This window comes from Sinohyriopsis cumingii, chromosome 11, assembly GCF_028554795.1.
Source record: "Sinohyriopsis cumingii isolate HCF-2022 chromosome 11, ASM2855479v2, whole genome shotgun sequence".
NCBI lineage: Eukaryota > Metazoa > Mollusca > Bivalvia > Unionida > Unionidae > Sinohyriopsis > Sinohyriopsis cumingii.
This window is the reverse complement of record NC_142971.1, coordinates 79,588,811-79,606,114: the sequence shown is the minus strand read 5'-3', so window position 1 is coordinate 79,606,114 and position 17,304 is coordinate 79,588,811. Positions and strand designations below refer to the sequence as shown.

Here is a 17,304-nt window from a genome sequence, read left to right as displayed (position 1 = left end):
GATATCAGCAAGAAAACTTTTCGGAGTTGGTCTCCATGAATTTCGTTCCCGGGCTACATGCGCGACAACACCCGGGACAGTAAAACAGTGTGTCAGTAACGTATCAGTGTTGCCAGCATGATATTTTTCTGCGAGTTTTTTCATTTCCTGCTGTAACGCCATTGTTCTGTATATTTCCCCGTTGGGTCTCACAAACTGATCATATTCTCCATCTTCGCTACTTCTGAATAACCACACAGACACTGGATCGGTTTTACTTATCTGATAAATAAAATCAAACATGCTCCCAGAATTGCTTTGCAATTCCGGATAATACTTCACAACACGGTCTTGCGGAAATATCCTAACCGAGTCAGTCCAGGCGTGACTGTTATGATCGATAATAGTTATTGGTGTTCCACGGGAATTGTATTTACACTCATACAATACCTCACCGGTTAACGATGAAACCGTTATAGGAAATTTTAGTAATCGCTCTAGCTCAGCAACATCATTTATTGACGCTCCTTTATCCGCTACTCGTGTCGCCCACGCTGTTATTTTAGTTTGTCTTAGCGGTGTTAGGCCGTTTCCTCGCATTGCATTTTTAAAATGTTCCATTACTCGCTCAGCTACACAATTCATCCTTGACTCTGTCAACGGCGACACCTTCATCGGTTTGAGTTTATCAACGCGTGGTTTCTTCATCGGATAAATTCCATAAACAACTGCGGTCACAGGATACGCTCTGGCATAATATGGTATATCAATCCCAACAAGTACTCCCGGTTTTGAGTCTTTACTTAACAGAACGGTTTTTCCACGAACGCCTCTGGCATCAAGAACAGGGTCTAGTTTGTCTCTGATAATCCACTTTCCGTCGTCGACTCCAACAATAAATTTTATCTGTATGAAATATCTTCTATCGTCGAGATACCCAATTATGTTACGCGCGATTGTATCGTTCATGGTAGCATCAATGATACGGTCACGAGAAATGCCCGCGTCGGGGATAATTTTATACGAAGACCACGTGTGTGCGGCACCATCACGACGAAACTCTTCTTTGGCATTCTTGATAACACCAATTACCGTTGCTAACTCTCTTCGTCGTGGATCAGCGGTTAACCGGTCAAGATCGAATCGAGAACCTGATATGGGTTTTATTCTGGATAGTCTTTCAAATTCCTCCATATTATAATTAAGACAAGTATTTAAATAGACAAAAATATTATATATAATGAACGGAAACTCAAAGAGTTTCTCATGCAAGTGGATCAAACTAAATTCATCAGCGCCGTGTAGCAAACCCTGCAGAGGCGAATACTGTGGACAACATGCTCAACAGGTCCGCGGTGGGAGTCTAGGACCGATACCGTGTATCAGATGCGGCATTGGAGTACGAGGAAAAACGCAATTATGTTCAGCGTGTGGGGGAAAACGCTATCGAGAACTAAAACGGTATTATGATAAAAAAAAATCCAGACTGTGATAACGCTCTCTCGGAGCGTGATTACATAAATAAGTTTTCAGACAAATTATGAATTAGACAAATGATTTGCTTATAGTATAATGAATCAAGAATTCGTCCGACATCCAACTATTCCAAATTATGAGGCAAACCGAGATGGCATAGTACGACACTGCACGCGAAGACGACCAGTTGGTGGAGTTGATAATGGTGGTTATTCAAGATTTACTGCCACGTGCGGAAAGAGGTATTTATGTCATCGTTTTATTTACGAATGTTTCTTTGGAGTGATCCCTAAGGGTTTTGTCATTGATCACATTAACGGTAACATACTTGATAACTCTATAAACAATCTTCGCGTGGTCACTCAGAGCAAGAACTGCCTACTGGGTAACACAGGGCGTTGTAAAACAGTTGCAAGAAGAGCTATTAAATCTATAAACGCAATTACAGGTGAAGAAATTGTATTCCAGTCAATAAACGCCGCCGGTAGGTATTTCGGTATTTGTCCACCTTCTGTACAGCATGTCGCAGATGGGATCTACAAAACAGCATTTTCAAAGAAGCTCAAACAGAAGATTTCATTCTGTTATATAACTCTTATCGTTGACACAAACGACGATAACTCCTCCGAGAGTGTGTAACGCTTTGCAGAGTTGTCGTTGCTGGTCAGAGGATTTGCTCCCCCTAAGAAAGCCACCTTGATAAAATATTTTATCGAGTTCATAACATGTAATCATTTATTTACCGTAGAATATATATTTTTTTACAAACAATATCCTCGTTTTACTGAATATATCCGACTGTTTTGCTCTTCTGTGCTTGTTATATGACCGCGCTTAAGAAAACATACAATTAAAATATTTTAAACAAGTCCCGCCCACTGCTAGAGCGAATTTCCAACTCGCAAGTAACAGTTGGGTTATATACGAAATCGCTCCCTAAGACCTTTGGGTCGATCGAAAGTCAGCACGCGCAAGCAAAACCATAAATTTAATCCGCCAATGGCGGGTGTCTTTTGTGCACCATCCAATGGTCGATTCAATGGATGGTTTTGCTCTGCTGCTGACCGTAGAAAATGACCCACCTGTGTATGTTTGTGTCGTCATAGGATAAGGTCTTAGGATAAGTTAGGATAAGATTACATGTTCATTGTGCCTTTACTTGCTGTCATACTCGAATCAGAGGTTAAAGGTTGTCTGTTCTGTACCGTCTCTTAGGATAAGATTACATGTTCATTGTACCTTTGCTTGCTGTGATACTCGAATCAGAGGTAAAGGTTGTCTGTTCTGTACCGTCTCTTAGGATAAGATTACATGTTCATTGTGCCTTTACTTGTTTGTGTTGTCAAATAAATGTTTGCCGGGCCTGCTAGAGAACTCGATCCTAGAAGCCAGGGCTGTCTCGTCTTGTAAATAAATGTGCCTCTGAGTCACTTGGCAGTCAGAGGGGTCCGTCCTTAGGATAAGTTACGTGTTATATGTTTGTCCTTGTCAATTCACTAAACACGTCTTCTTGAGCCTATAGAACGTTATTTGACGATCTAGAGGCTTGCAGGGGATAAAGTGTTTCGTGTTACATGTTGTATTGTCATGTCGGAAGCAGTCCTCGTGGGGTTCTAGAACGTTATTTGACGATCTAGGCCCTTGCAGGGGATAAATGTTTCCGACTGTCTCGTTTTGTTTTGGAAAGCTAGCGTTTCTCATGCAAAGTGTTTCTATTAAAAATATAAAAATATATAATAATATGAATCACGAAAATATAAATACCATACTTGTTGAAATTAAAGAATTACAACAGCGAGGTTTTAATATTTTACTAGACACTGAAACAATTATGTCAGATTTTGAATCCTTGAATGAGCTATCACGCTTGGGGAAGAACAATCTCCCTGCTCGTTATAGGTTCATTAAGGGTTTGCAAGATCGTGTTTACAGATCACTTGCCGGGATAACTGAAAATCAGGTATCTGAATTTATTCCACTGTGCCGTGCAGTTGAGAAGATTCGTCTTGGATTGTCACAAGAGTATGAGACTCGAAAATTAATTAGCACCAGGGTGAGACGGTTAAAAGGTTATATAAAGAATCTAGACACGGAAATGCCTTGCATTTCTGACAAAAATACTAGTGTTTCTGACTACGAGGCCGACAAGGAAGTATAAACCGCATAGCGTGTGACTCACAGCACAAAGTGAAAGTAGAACCTGAGAACGCTAGCGCCCCCCCGCTTGGAGTGTAAAGCACATTTCCACGGGTAAAAAAAAAAGTGTATTATTTTTTTTGCCCTTGGAAACTCAAAGAGTTTCTCAAGTGAAGGGCGCTTTCAGATTTTCAGGATTTGCTTAAGCGTTTCAACATCAATACAGGAATGAGAATAGTTCATAATCTGTTCTCGTTGACACCAAACTATGATCATATGATTTTGCTGTAGCTCTGTTAATTGTGACGGAGTTAACAAGAAGTCTTCGTCACCATACACGTCAATAACTATTTTAACGGGGAAATACTGTTCTGGGAATGTCTGTATTTGAAATGCGGTTTTTATTGCCTCGTAAAGAATTTGCTTATCATGAATATGAACTCGTGCATGAATGTACTCGGGTTGATACATTATACACAACCGTTTTTTTTTAAATGCGTGCTAGCACTTTCAACGATAACTTATGCTGGTTTTGATAGGGTATTTGCACGATAAAATGACGAAAATGGATCAGTGCAGAAAAAAAAACTATTATAAATATTATGGATCCCTTGACTTAGGACTTCACCAGTAAGTTTATACTAACAGTCTCGTCACGCAGGTCCAACAAATTCCCCCTCTGGTCGGTGAGTTTGAAATTTATCGTTGACAACCACGGGTTATGACACCGTAGATAGACCGGATTGATTGGTTCTTGCACAATCAGAAAACCAGGGGGGTCTCTTGGTGTGAACGTATACAGGATAAACCCCTGTTGTGCCGTCGTAGTATCTGATGCGCTGTAACTGCCATCGATGACGTCACATACAAGATTGACCGCAATAACATCTGTGATATTTACGATCCCGGGTGAGATGTGTCTGCCATCGGATGCTGTACTGTTGTCGTGCTTGAGAATAACAGGTTGTGGTTTTATTCGTTCGTACGCGGCAAGAATATCTTCGAAAGATTGATCGATGAGATCAGAGACTGATTTTCTCAGCTCGGGCACGTTATATCCAGGAAATTTAAAATCTGAAATATCATTCACTTGAATACCATATTTAATTGCAAAATCTGCTCTGGCTATCTGTCTATAATTATCATCGATATAGTCTTTAAGATCCAGTAAAGCCTGAATTATTCTTAGATTTATAGTTTCCATGGCCGATGCGAGTTTGTTTAGTTTTTCTATGGTTGTGATAATATTATCACGCGGACTTGTTAAATCAGAAATATAATCTTGGAAATATACTCGCAGCAGTTGTAGCTGTTGTTTATGTACTAGATTGATCGGAATAAATAATTCAGATTCTATATCATCTAGACGGTAAACACGGAGCTCCTGCCCCCCCCTTAACACGTGGAGCTTCTATACTCCAAGTATCGGGCATTAAAGTACTTTTTCTTGCTAGTAATTGATCTGCAAGGAGTAAATAATAATTGTACTCGAGGTCGTGTAGTGCTTCTTTATAGGTCATAAAATCCGATTTTTCAGGTTTTGGTGGACGAGGTTTAACCTCGGGGGCCTTTGGCCATCCTAATAATGTTCGGATTGAGCTGTTATAAATATCCACGGCGTATCCTGGCGTTGAGATTTCAATGACCGCAGACAGCGTTGGTTCATGAGCTGTTATAGATATTTTGGCTTCCTTGCCGGTGATTCGTTTTATTTGGCGTTGTATCTCATTATTGATTTCTTCGATCTGATAACTCCCAGTGGGAAGTGTAATTGTATTCCAGTCAAGTTCACCCTGTTCGCCGGAGTCGGCTTTGCTTTTCCCGAACACGAATGAATTATTTGGCTGCAGACCACCAAATGATGCCGACCTAACATTGGGCCAGCTGTGATACACACTGAGCTTTGCTAACGCGATTTCACTCACTGGAATTGGAGTTCGAAAATTAATACCGAATTCTGGTGTCGTCGAGGACACTGAGATCATTGTGGTCCTTACCGGTGTTGTGTTTGTGACTATTTGTTGAAGCAGTTCTATTGACATTATTTATTTGTTTAGTTTTCAAATAGTCATTGTACGCATCTGACATTAGTTTGAATTCAGAATCTGATATCGTAGCGTCGCTACTTTGCACGTCTAACGATGATGATATCAGCGATGATAATTTCTGATATGCGGTCGTGGCTGTATTTAATTTTGTCGTGTAATCGTGTAATTTTGTGTTAGCACATGATGATATTTTTTTTGCTATGATGCCGAAAACTCCAGCTGTTGTTGTGGCCGCGGAAACACAGATCGTGGCGGCGACTGCTGCAGTTACCGGAGTGACCGCTGATAGTATTGCTCCGGCAGATGCAACAACGGCAGATACTGAATAAACCATAATATCCAGCACTGTTATGCGGCGCTTGTATTTTTTTACTTTTTGACTAGTTACTTCGATGACAGTTTTTAACTCAGATTGCCACTCACGGACTTGATTGTATCGATATTGTTGAGCATCTGGCGTCGTTGACATTATTCAATTACGCGGTAACCAATTGAGGCGTTGCAGCGACGAATTCCAAACAAAACCAGTAAGATGTTGCTGTTAAACTATCGTCCTCGGCTTCAAGCATAAATGTTTCCTCGGTTCCGCTGTTTAGTATTACAGTGCAAACCCCGGAATACTTATCGGTGGAATGTCTCCAAGGATATGTTGTGAAGATTTCAAATTTAGCGGCTGAAAACACAGACAACCTGTAAACACCGGTGGCTGTTGCTGTATATTTGATAGTGTTATTTTGTCGTGACCATGTTGCGAATCCCGATGATACCGTGAATACGATGTTGGTGATATGCCCCGGAGTAACTCCAGTGGGAACTTTAATCAAACTGGTTTTGTTAACGATATCAGGAATACCCGATACGATATCCTGCTGTGTTTGTTTGATCGTGTTAATGTCGGTCTTTACATCAGCGAGTTTTACATCGACGACTGGAGGAGTCCCAAAGAACTTATCCACGACCTCATCAGTTTTTACGAAGTTTCTTCGAAATCTTGTAAACGCGCCCACGTGAACATCATGCTCTGCACGCAGCGTATTTAGTTTACCGTTGACGATGTCCACGTATTGTTTGTTTGACGCATCCTGGTCGGATTCGGGATTCGCTAACGCGGTTATTTTGTTGCCGCTCATGCTGAGTTCGCCTGTCATCGTGTCACCGGCTTTTTTCACACATTTATCAACACCTTTATCAATACTGTCTTTGATGCTTGCGATTGATATATTCGAGTCCTTGATCCGGCCGCCATCACTAAATGCAACGAAGTTATCCTTGGTAGCTCCAAGAACTCTGCGAATTATATCATTCCACTTAATGTTGCTCGTTCTTAGTTTTCCTTGCCTGTCTTGGAAAATAGCAACTTCATCTGGGTCAACTCCAGCTATATTCAAAAGATTATCGACTTCATCTTTGGTCGCATATTTTGAGAGATCAGCATCTGTGCTTGGTTTACCTCCTCGTGTGAAAGGTCTTCCGTAAATATCCACCATTATTCTTATTGCTGTTTTTCAAATGCTAGCATTTCTCGATGCGGTATATTCATACACTACTTTATGAGGAGGAGTTGCTGGATTTCTTGAGATTGCATCAAGAACATTTAAAACCTCCCTCCCACAAATGGGCGGATCAATTAATGTTTGTGTTGGTAACGTCGACTGCCACACTGGAACATTAGAAAATCTGCTGACATACTTGAGAAACTCAACTGGCGGTGCTAAACCGTACGAATCAAAATAGATAATTCCACGTGGATCGATCGCGTAAGCAACCCAGTGAGTTCCCGGACCATCTTTGTTGTCGAGATTGATAATGCCAGTTTCTGGATTATTCGGTCGTTGCGGTAATTGATCTCGCATAAATACGCCTCTGAAATGTTTTACACGCAATTTTTTAACAGCATCGAGTAAATCAAAATTGCTCAACGGCGTTAGAATTTTTTTGGATACCATGATGGTGGAGTTCCTGGTAGTCTTAGACCGCGTCCCTTTTTTTTCTTGTATCCTTTTCCCGTTGCCTTTTTTAGTGCCATTCCAGCTGCAGTTCCAACTGCACCGAGTGCTGCGGCTTTTGCTACGGCTGGTGCTGCCGCGGCAATCAACGCCGGTATTGCTGCGAGAAGAGGAAATATTCCACCGGTTTTAGTCATGTCCTTGATAGCTGCAGCAGAGAAATCAAGTCGGACACCGGTTTTTGCTGTTAGTGCCTTATTAAAATGTTTAAGCTGAGTATTAGTCAACGACAATTTGTTTGGACCACCAGTAATCTGATCTCGTTTTAGTGTTATTGATGTCCCGCACGTGCTTGCGTTCTTTGATTGCAATTTCTTCGTTTGACCGGAAGTCAAGGTGACATTAACATGACTGTATGACATTATATCCTAAGTTTGATTTTAATTGCGTTACATATTCTCGATTGGAGCGTCGATGACCCTCATTCGTCCGCCAACACCTTCAAGCAGCATTGCTTTATCGGAGAGTATGACAGCAATCGCTCTGTAACCACCAGCAGGAACACCTACACGAGCTCGGAAATGTAGGTCGACAACAGATTGTTTAACCAGATCAAGATGTTCCAGCGAAAAGTAATAAATCGGATATAAACTCATAAAGTCTCGCTGTGATATTTGCAGGCCAGTGTCTACATTAAGGTCGCGCCCCATAAATGACATCAGACGATGATACGCGCGTGCGACACGATGATGTTCGAAATCTATTAATATATCCTCAGATGGCTCCTGATGCCCATTTATTCTCAACGAAACTTCAGAAACTCCAAGTGTATCAAATACCATTGGATTTCTTTCCTGGCTATCTGTTCTAGCACGGTATTGAAATGCAATGAAAATATGTCGTGGTGCTGATACTCCTTGTTGCGATGATATATGCCATGTAAACAACCCACCATTATCACCCTGAATAACGTCTGTGGTTGTTGTTTTCCAGGATAGCAGTGATTTACCGCCCGTGTCCATGAAAGACAACAGTCGTTGTTCTTCGGTGATTGACGGAGACAACACTGGCATCCACAACCACAGTTTAGTTAGTATTACCTGACCAGGGGCAACAGCAGCATCTCGCCAGATAGCGTCATTATCATCAGGTTTTCGCACAAGTACAACTGTGTGTTTGGCACCGAATATGACCTTGTGGACATCTCTGCAGAATCCAAAGATGTGAGACAATGGAATCACACCTGAGAACTCTTCATCTCCACTTAACATCGATCTACGTGTTGCAAAACCCAAATTAAAATTTTCGTTCATCGATGCAACTGCGTCACCGGCATTATTCATTGTTACATTCCTGTTCTCGGGGCTGTCGGTTATATCCTTTGCAAACATCATTGATGGTCCGGCTGATCTGGTGTAATCATCCGAGTATCTCGCCAACCCGAGAATTGTTGTGGCAACGTCGACGTTATCATGAATTGTTTCAATTTCTTTTCCATCTATCATGTAAATAGCGGATTTAAATAACGCCATGATGCCGTTGTTAACAAATCCAACTCGGTCGCCGATTCCGTAGTTAGTGTTATCATTCTTTAAAAGCCTACCTTCAACTTCGATGAAGGCCTCAGCGGGCAAGAAGTATCTACTTGTATCCTGGACCTGTAGTTCAATTCTTCCGCGTTGGTTAGGATCACGTGCTTCATAAGAATAATATTGAAAATCACGTACAGAATCATCTTTAAGTACTGGTTTGGACATATCAAACGCGTCATTGGATTTTCGTGCAAACATTATTATTATTTGTGATGATCTAATTAAAATGTTATCGTCACCGGAAACCACTACCAGCTATCAAATTAGCAGTTACACTATCTTGCAACGCTTTGGAGGTAATTCCTGCTGTTGCGATCTCAGCTAATTTCTGATTTACGGCCTTATTTACTACGCTACTAACATTTGCCGGCATAGCTTCAGTGGATGGTAGTTTTACTGGCACCAACCTCTCGACTGGGTTTTTTTTTCGTATCAGCTGTGCTAGTCGATCCTTGATTGATTGAAATGCTTTCCCGGCAAGACTACCAACAGTGCCAATGGCTTTATCCTTGACAACATCAGCGGCTTTCATCGCGAATTGTTTTGCTAACGGTCCAGCTTTCGGAGCGATTCTTGTGACTAAATCCCTAACAACATCACCGACTCCATCTCCGTAAACAACCTCGTATACTGGTAATCGTGAGTTTACTACTCTGACACTTCTTGGTCTGCGAAAAGAATCGTGTAGTATCATTTTATTTAATTATTGTTTATCTAACTGAATTTGCTAGCAAATTTAATTATTAGTCGCTGTGGTAACCGTCTGCGAGTTCATCAATGAGCCCCCGGTAGATGCTGATATCCATGATGCCACGCTGAAATAGTCTCTGACAGATATCTGCGGCTTCATTTATAATTTCCGGAGAATTGTTTCCGGCACGTCTTCCTCCGATGAGAACTTCCAACCGTGATACATCATCGATGATATTATTAGGGCAGGCAATAAAACCGGATCCTAAACCCTCCCCTGTTGATGGTACAATTCTTGGGGATAAAATGTCTTGAGGCAAACTTTCAGAAGATGTTGTTAAGCTAATTATCGGCGACCTAGTTTGTTTGAATTTTTGGCCCCGCGGACTTCCTTCAGATGCAGCCTCGTATTCACTTAACGGAGTTAGGTCAGGATCTATTGCTCTTCGCCGTGAAGGATATTGTTGTCGTTCTGTGTGTTGCAACGGTGATTTTTCTTCTTGAGGTTGCGATGGTGGAATTTCAAGTTTACGTATAGCATCTACAAGTCTATCGTATTTTGTATCGTCCCTGCTGATTTGTTTTTTATTTTCACGTATACGATACGAATATTTGATAAAATTATCATCTGTCATAGAACCGTGTTCTGGGTTTAAAGACACATCTCTTCTAATCAATCCTAACAGTATTGTCTCAGGTAATTTCTCTTCTGGTACATTTTTAAGAAGTTCAATATAATCCGGCGTAAATCTTTTGGCGGGGTCAGTAATTCTCCCTGTTACTCGCTTACCAGCAGGTACTGACACAACAACTTCATCGGGTGGAGGCGGGGGTTTAAGTCCAGCTGAAATATCCTGTAAAATTTTCCTTTGCTCTATTAAAGCCTCTTTGGTAACAGCTGCGGATTTTTCAGTAGCTTTGGTCACGGGTTTAAATAATTCCTCCGTAGTCTCTGCAAAGCCTTCCCGTGCTTGCTGTCTTAGTTGTAATTTTTGTCTGACACTATCACGGACAGGAAGAAATTTCTGAATTGCTTCGAGACGTTCTCGAGCTAATCTAGTCGTATGTGCTTCTCCAATATTTGCCATTATTTATTTGTCAATGATTTAATTCCGCTAACATAAAAATGTTTTTCCTTGGAAACTCATTTCGTAGAGCAGCAGAGGGGATGGACCCGACCCATGGATTTTTCAATAACGACCCCGCCACGGAAACTGTTTCAGATTTATTGAAGTAACCCAAGTTGTCAGTGCAAACTCAACGAGTTTGTCCCTGGAAACTCTTCGAGTTTTCGGGGGACATTTTTTTTTGTCCTGTATTCTGAATAGAAGGGTTTATTTCGTCAAAATCGAAGAATAGTTTCATAAAGGGTTTTTGTTTAAAAAGTTAGTTTCGGTCTGTTCTCCCCCTCTGCTGCTCATGGAGACCGGGCAAACATCCTGCTCTGAACAAGATAATGCCATGCTTTCTTGGTTATTTGCATTAATAGTGATAGACAATAATACATTTATATGCCTTAGCGTTGTGTCTTGGAGTCAAATACGGTATTTCGTCCTGGGCTTCGCCAATGTCGCAAATTGCGATTTTTCTTCCTTATTGGCGACAAAAATATCCCATCTGGCGATTTTTTTGGCGACATACTTTTTGGTTATTTAATTTGTACATACAATCATGGATTTGGACTGAATAAATTTAAAGCCAGAACGAAAGGAAGCCATAAACTTGACTAAGCAATGCATTGGAATCAATCTGTTACACAAACGATCCTTTGTTCTTATTGACAACCCTATCTTTACAGTGCATTGTTACATCATAATCTGCTTATGCTGACATCTGGGCTGAGTACTGTATGCTGCGATACAGTCAATCATGCTACCGCACTATACCTACAACTGACCCACTTCTGAAGACGCGAATAGAACAGATACAATTAATTGTATGGCTAATCCTTCTGTTTTTTTTTTTTTTTTATACCTATACCAATAAAATAGTTTTGCTGAACCTTCATAGAAAATTGATAACCTTTGAAGTACCGACTACTGTGTATAAATACAAAGCAAATGGAAAAAATCTCAATCACAATTACATCTGTGGCCAGTGCAGCATTTTACTCATTGATCTTTTCCTTTTACCATCAGTCCCGTGTTACGGCTGCAGAGACTTAAACTCCGCAACAAGAAATAGCAAAAAAAAAAAAAAAACAGTTTTGCATAATTAATAATAATTATTTATTTCTCAAAATACAGGAGTGAAAGAATCCCTAAATTGGGTGTGAATTTACGCTTATATATACGGTCCAATATTGCCAGGTGTTGACTCGTGTAAGTTTCATTCGTGGGAATGGAGATCCTATTTTTCTTGCCGAGAAAATTTATACAGCATTCAGTGATCATTCTTGGGATTTAGGAAGCAATTCGCTACAAGCTTTTGTGAAGCTAGCCATAAAGGGGGGGGGGGCTGCTGAGAGACTACTGGTGACACCTGTCAGCACTGAGGACTGTGAACGTGGATTCAGTAAGATGAACCTCATAAAAACTGACATCAGAAATAAGCTCTGCATCTCATCTCTCGAGAATTTAATGAGAATCAGCATGTACAGATGTGAAAAATTCGACTTTGAAACTGCATTCAACAAGTGGGCAGCCCTAAAATCGCGACGGATCTTCATGTAACACTTTGTAACATTGTGTTAATGCTTGTTGTAATTAAAGTATTAACTAATCCATCTTTTGTAATTTTCATTGCCTGTTACATTAATAGACTAAATTAACACTTGAAAAAATGTACACTACTTTTATTGGCGACACTTTTTGAAAATTGGCGACAAAATATTGAGGTTGGCGATTATTTTGGCGACAGCTTTTTAAAAGCCAGGACCATCCCTGAATACCATCTTTACAAAAGAAACCATTATAAAAGGGGATTGGACAACACATTATCAAGAATTGTACTGACTAGATTGGAATATCTGAATTGTACTGACTAGACTGGAATATCTGAATTGTACTGACTAGATTGGAATGTCTGAATTGTACTGACTAGATTGGAATGTCTGAATTGTACTGACTAGATTGGAAATGTCTGAACTGTACTGACTAAATTGGAATATCTGAATTGTACTGTGACTAGATTGGAATGTCTGAATTGTACTGACTATATTGGAATATCTGAATTGTACTGACTAGATTGGAATATCTGAATTGTACTGACTAGATTGGAATATCTGAATTGTATAGACTAGATTGGAATATCTGAATTGTACTGACTAGATTGGAGTTTCAGAAGTATCACTCTATAAGGGGATTTTTATTATTTGTTTTGCAGGTTTGATACATCCTTGTCGGAGATAACCAAAAATGAACAGGCTGCTCAACTGTAATTAATAAGAGACCAGTACCACCACAACCCTTTTCCACTTCCTATCATTTGATGAGCGATGATTATGAAGATAAAGAAATTATATCTATCTATCTATCTATCTATCTATCTATCTATCTATCTATCTGACCCCTCCCCTTTGCCCTTGTGTGCTTGTGCCCCTTGTCATGAAGGGATGTTTATGATATTTAATATCGTGTCGTATGTTTCACTAAGTATCAGCATGAATCAATGTTACAAAGCCGGGTGTCCAAACCACATGGTTCGCTTTATCCCAGCTTCTACAACAAAATCGGAACTACTGGGACAGCATAAATATTCCAGTGACATAAGACAGCCATTGTTACCAGTCACGTGTAAGGTAATTACCCAGTGACATAAGACAGCCATTGGTACAACTCACGTGTATTGTAACACCCAAGTGTCATAGGGCAGCCAATGATACCACTCACGAGTATGAAATACCTCAGTACCATAAGACAGCCAATGGTACTACTCATTTGTATTATTTATCGTCTGTTTAACACCAAAATATACCGGCATTTGATATTATCGCGCACCCTACTTTATAACAATTGCCAGAATGCATTATACAAGCAGTTAATTGAACTTTTATACCAATTTTCATAATGCGATCTAATAGCGTTTCCAAGCAGGAGTGTTACGAAATGCCCTATATGGCTCATTTAGTCTTCCATACTTTTCATATAATCTGGTTGTCTTGTTTCACGCGCCGTAATATTTCTGTAAATGTAATTTTTCGTCGTATCGCGTGACGCTTTTATTGCTCGCGCGGCACGTGCGAAATAATATATTATTGCGCACTACTATATATATCGGGTAGATATATTGAAGGGCACAGCCAATGTAGAGGGAAGCTTTAAACATATTCAGCTGTCGGGCAGGTGCCATTGTAATTTAGTTAGAGCCAAACAGTTGGGTGAGTCGAATGTTTTTAGTCAGCTGTTTTTATTATTTACAATAATTATTCAGTTTCGTAAAAGCACGTTCATTGTTGTATTATATGGTCACATCGTTTATCGTATTTGAAATTCAGTTTATTAAGAAATAACCTAGGCAATGTGGTAGCGAGTTAATTTCATCTAGTCGCTATCACGACTAATTTCGAAAACATATTATGTATGTATTAATGTCATAGCATTACGTATATTTATTTTTATTGCATAGCATTCCTATGTCATACTTCGTACCTATCGTATATTCTTAAAGTAGTTGCAACAAAACCCATTCCAATTAAATTAGACTATTGGAAAGGTGTGTTTATTTTCCATATTCAGCTCGCCGGTTATGAGCAGCCGGATGGGCCTGTGGATACCATGACGTTTGGTGTACCATTACTAGTATAACCCACCAATTCAGTGCCAACGTACGGGTACAAGTGCGGAGGGGAAAGTGACCGTGCCAGAGAGAAGGCCGTGTCAACATGTATTTTCCAATCAAGTAGTGTATTGACTACAAGTAAAGTACAATAACAAGTAGTGTTTTGACTACAAGTAAAGCACAATAACAAGTAGTTTTATTGACTACAAGTAAAGCAAAGTAACAAGTTGTGGTTTGACTACATGTGAATTATGACAGTAGTGTCTGACTACAGAAATGTTTGCAACCAGTAGTTGATTATATAGGTTTGCAACAAGCATTTGTTTATATGAAAGTTTGCTAGAGATATTGTATACATGAAGTTTATATGGAGTTGCTAGAACTTTTTGACTACATGAATGTGATATAGTAGTCAAAGTATATTTCATGTGTTTTATATTCATTTTATATGCTTTTCTGTGTTATTTTCATATCATTAGTATCAGTGTTTAATATATTGTCATTTGTCATCCACGAACGTGTTTATTGTTTCTTTAAAACCCTGCCCGGTCTCAAAGGGTCAGCTCGACTACGTTACAATATTATATCTGATGTAAGGAAGTGTGTAACCCTAACCCTAACTATAACCCTACACACCCATGGCTACATGGTCTGGTTGTCTTGTAACTGTAACACATGGGTTTTGGCATTAATACCCACCCATGCCTGACATAAGTTGATATAAAATATCTGCATTGGGGATATTCAAGTCTCCGATGATCGTGCGTTTTTGGGGCTTAGTACCATACTCATCTAGATCCATGTTGTGCGCACTCGTGCATGATGTCAGAAACCATCGTTCTCGCCGTCGTCCAGGAATTGCTACAAGGAAGTCCGTCCTTGTTGAATTACAGTAAAGATATTTTCTTAGTTGCCTTTAAACATTCTATCCCATAAGCCATTCATTCTGGTGTACATAAACATGCATGATCCCGATTCGCGCAACTTGAAGATGTGTGGTTTCAGATTATCATAAACATGTTAGAACGAATGTAGAACACGGCGGAAATCTGCTAAGGTTGTTAAGCCAATGTTTTCCTTTGTTTATGTGTATTTAATGTATTTTTTGTGTGTTTGCGATTTAGGGTGTTCAGGTACCTTTAACTTTTTTGTAGCCATATCGCTACGATATCTGCAGTGTGGTAGTTTAGTGATGTCTAGCACTGGGGCACCACAACGCAGATATGTAGAATCATGTCAGAGACAGCTGCTAGTACCATTTTATAGATATGTAGAATCATATCAGAGGCAGCTGCTAGTGCCATTTTATAGATATGTAGAATCATGTCAGAGGCAGCTGCTAATATCGTTTTATAGATATGTATAATCATATCAGAGGCAGCTGCTAGTGCCATTTTATAGATATGTAGAATCATGTCAGAAGCAGCTGCTAGTGCCATTTTATAGATATGTAGAATCATGTCAGAGGCAGCTGCTAATATCGTTTTATAGATATGTATAATGATATCAGAGGCAGCTGCTAGTGCCATTTTATAGATATGTAGAATCATGTCAGAAGCAGCTGCTAGTACCATTTTATAAGTCTCTGTATCGGCCTAATATTAAATAATGTTGTCTTCGACAAGCGGTTAGCTTGGCCTAATTATGGCATACTTTCCTCAGTTATTTGGTTCCAGTAAAGTTGCAACTCGTGTCCTAAAATACACGGAAACTCTTTGCAATTTGCAATCATTAGTTTCTGTCTCATATCACCATGACTTAACAAATCTTCAAACTTGCCTGTCATAGTGTCAAATCAGGAATGCAAACTCTGAATCATATTTCTTGAGCATCGCACTTGTTCGGGTGATATTTGTACCGTTACATATCAGGTTCCATATCCTGTTTCAATCATTGTTGTTACTTTATAATTGCTTTATGACAGAGGGCATCAAACTAAGACAGTACGACAAAGATACAGGTGTTCTTATTCAAATTCGGTCAGGTAGAAGGATGTGCAAAATTAATCTTATTATCGTTTAATTTCCTTTTGCTTAAACAAGTATAAATTTATATACAAATTTGTTCAGTGGATTGAGATGTTTCTGCTTGCTAAACTAATTTGTTATTTTCTTTTCTTCTCTTCTCTTTGTTACCGTTATATTTATTGCCGGTTTGTTGTTGTAATTTATTACATAGGTTTGAGGCCAGGAGCATAACAACGGCTTTATGTGTACAATTCGTAATTAGTTTTGAAAAACAATTTATTACATAGGTTGAGACAATGAGCTTAACAACGGCTTTATGTTTACAATTCGTAATTAGTCTTGAAAAACAAGTTATTACATAGGTTGAGACCAGGAGCTGAACAACGGCTTTATGCGTACAATTCGTAATTAGTCTTGAAACTCTATTAATATGAATAGATCTTTCTAATCACGAAGCTCGATTATAAAGTTAGAGTGAATTCAATCTTAACAATAACAATATTAAATTCATAGCTCCACACGGCTATCATTGGTATGATCTGCAAATGAAATGGAACCACAAACCGGAACCAAATAAACGTTGGTAGCAAATACATCAAACTCTGTCTGAAACAACCTAAACAAATGTATATTTGTGGAATAAACCCAAAACAAAGTATTTCTTATAAACAGAAAGATAGAAAGTTTTAGCTGACGTCGTCGGCCCTCATTAACTTTTCTTGACACAGTGCCTGGCATATTTTGGGTCAAA

The 17,304-nt window shown here is 39.5% G+C and overlaps 1 long non-coding RNA gene across 1 annotated transcript; it reads left to right on the top strand.

Annotated features, from left to right (window-relative positions):
- The first annotated feature begins 11,462 nt into the window (after window positions 1-11,462).
- LOC149788814 (uncharacterized) lies at window positions 11,463-15,099 on the top strand. The gene is made up of 3 exons (XR_016424435.1): window positions 11,463-12,535; window positions 13,192-14,185; window positions 14,544-15,099. It is a non-coding gene; the product is annotated as an uncharacterized LOC149788814 (long non-coding RNA).
- The last annotated feature ends 2,205 nt before the right edge of the window (window positions 15,100-17,304 follow it).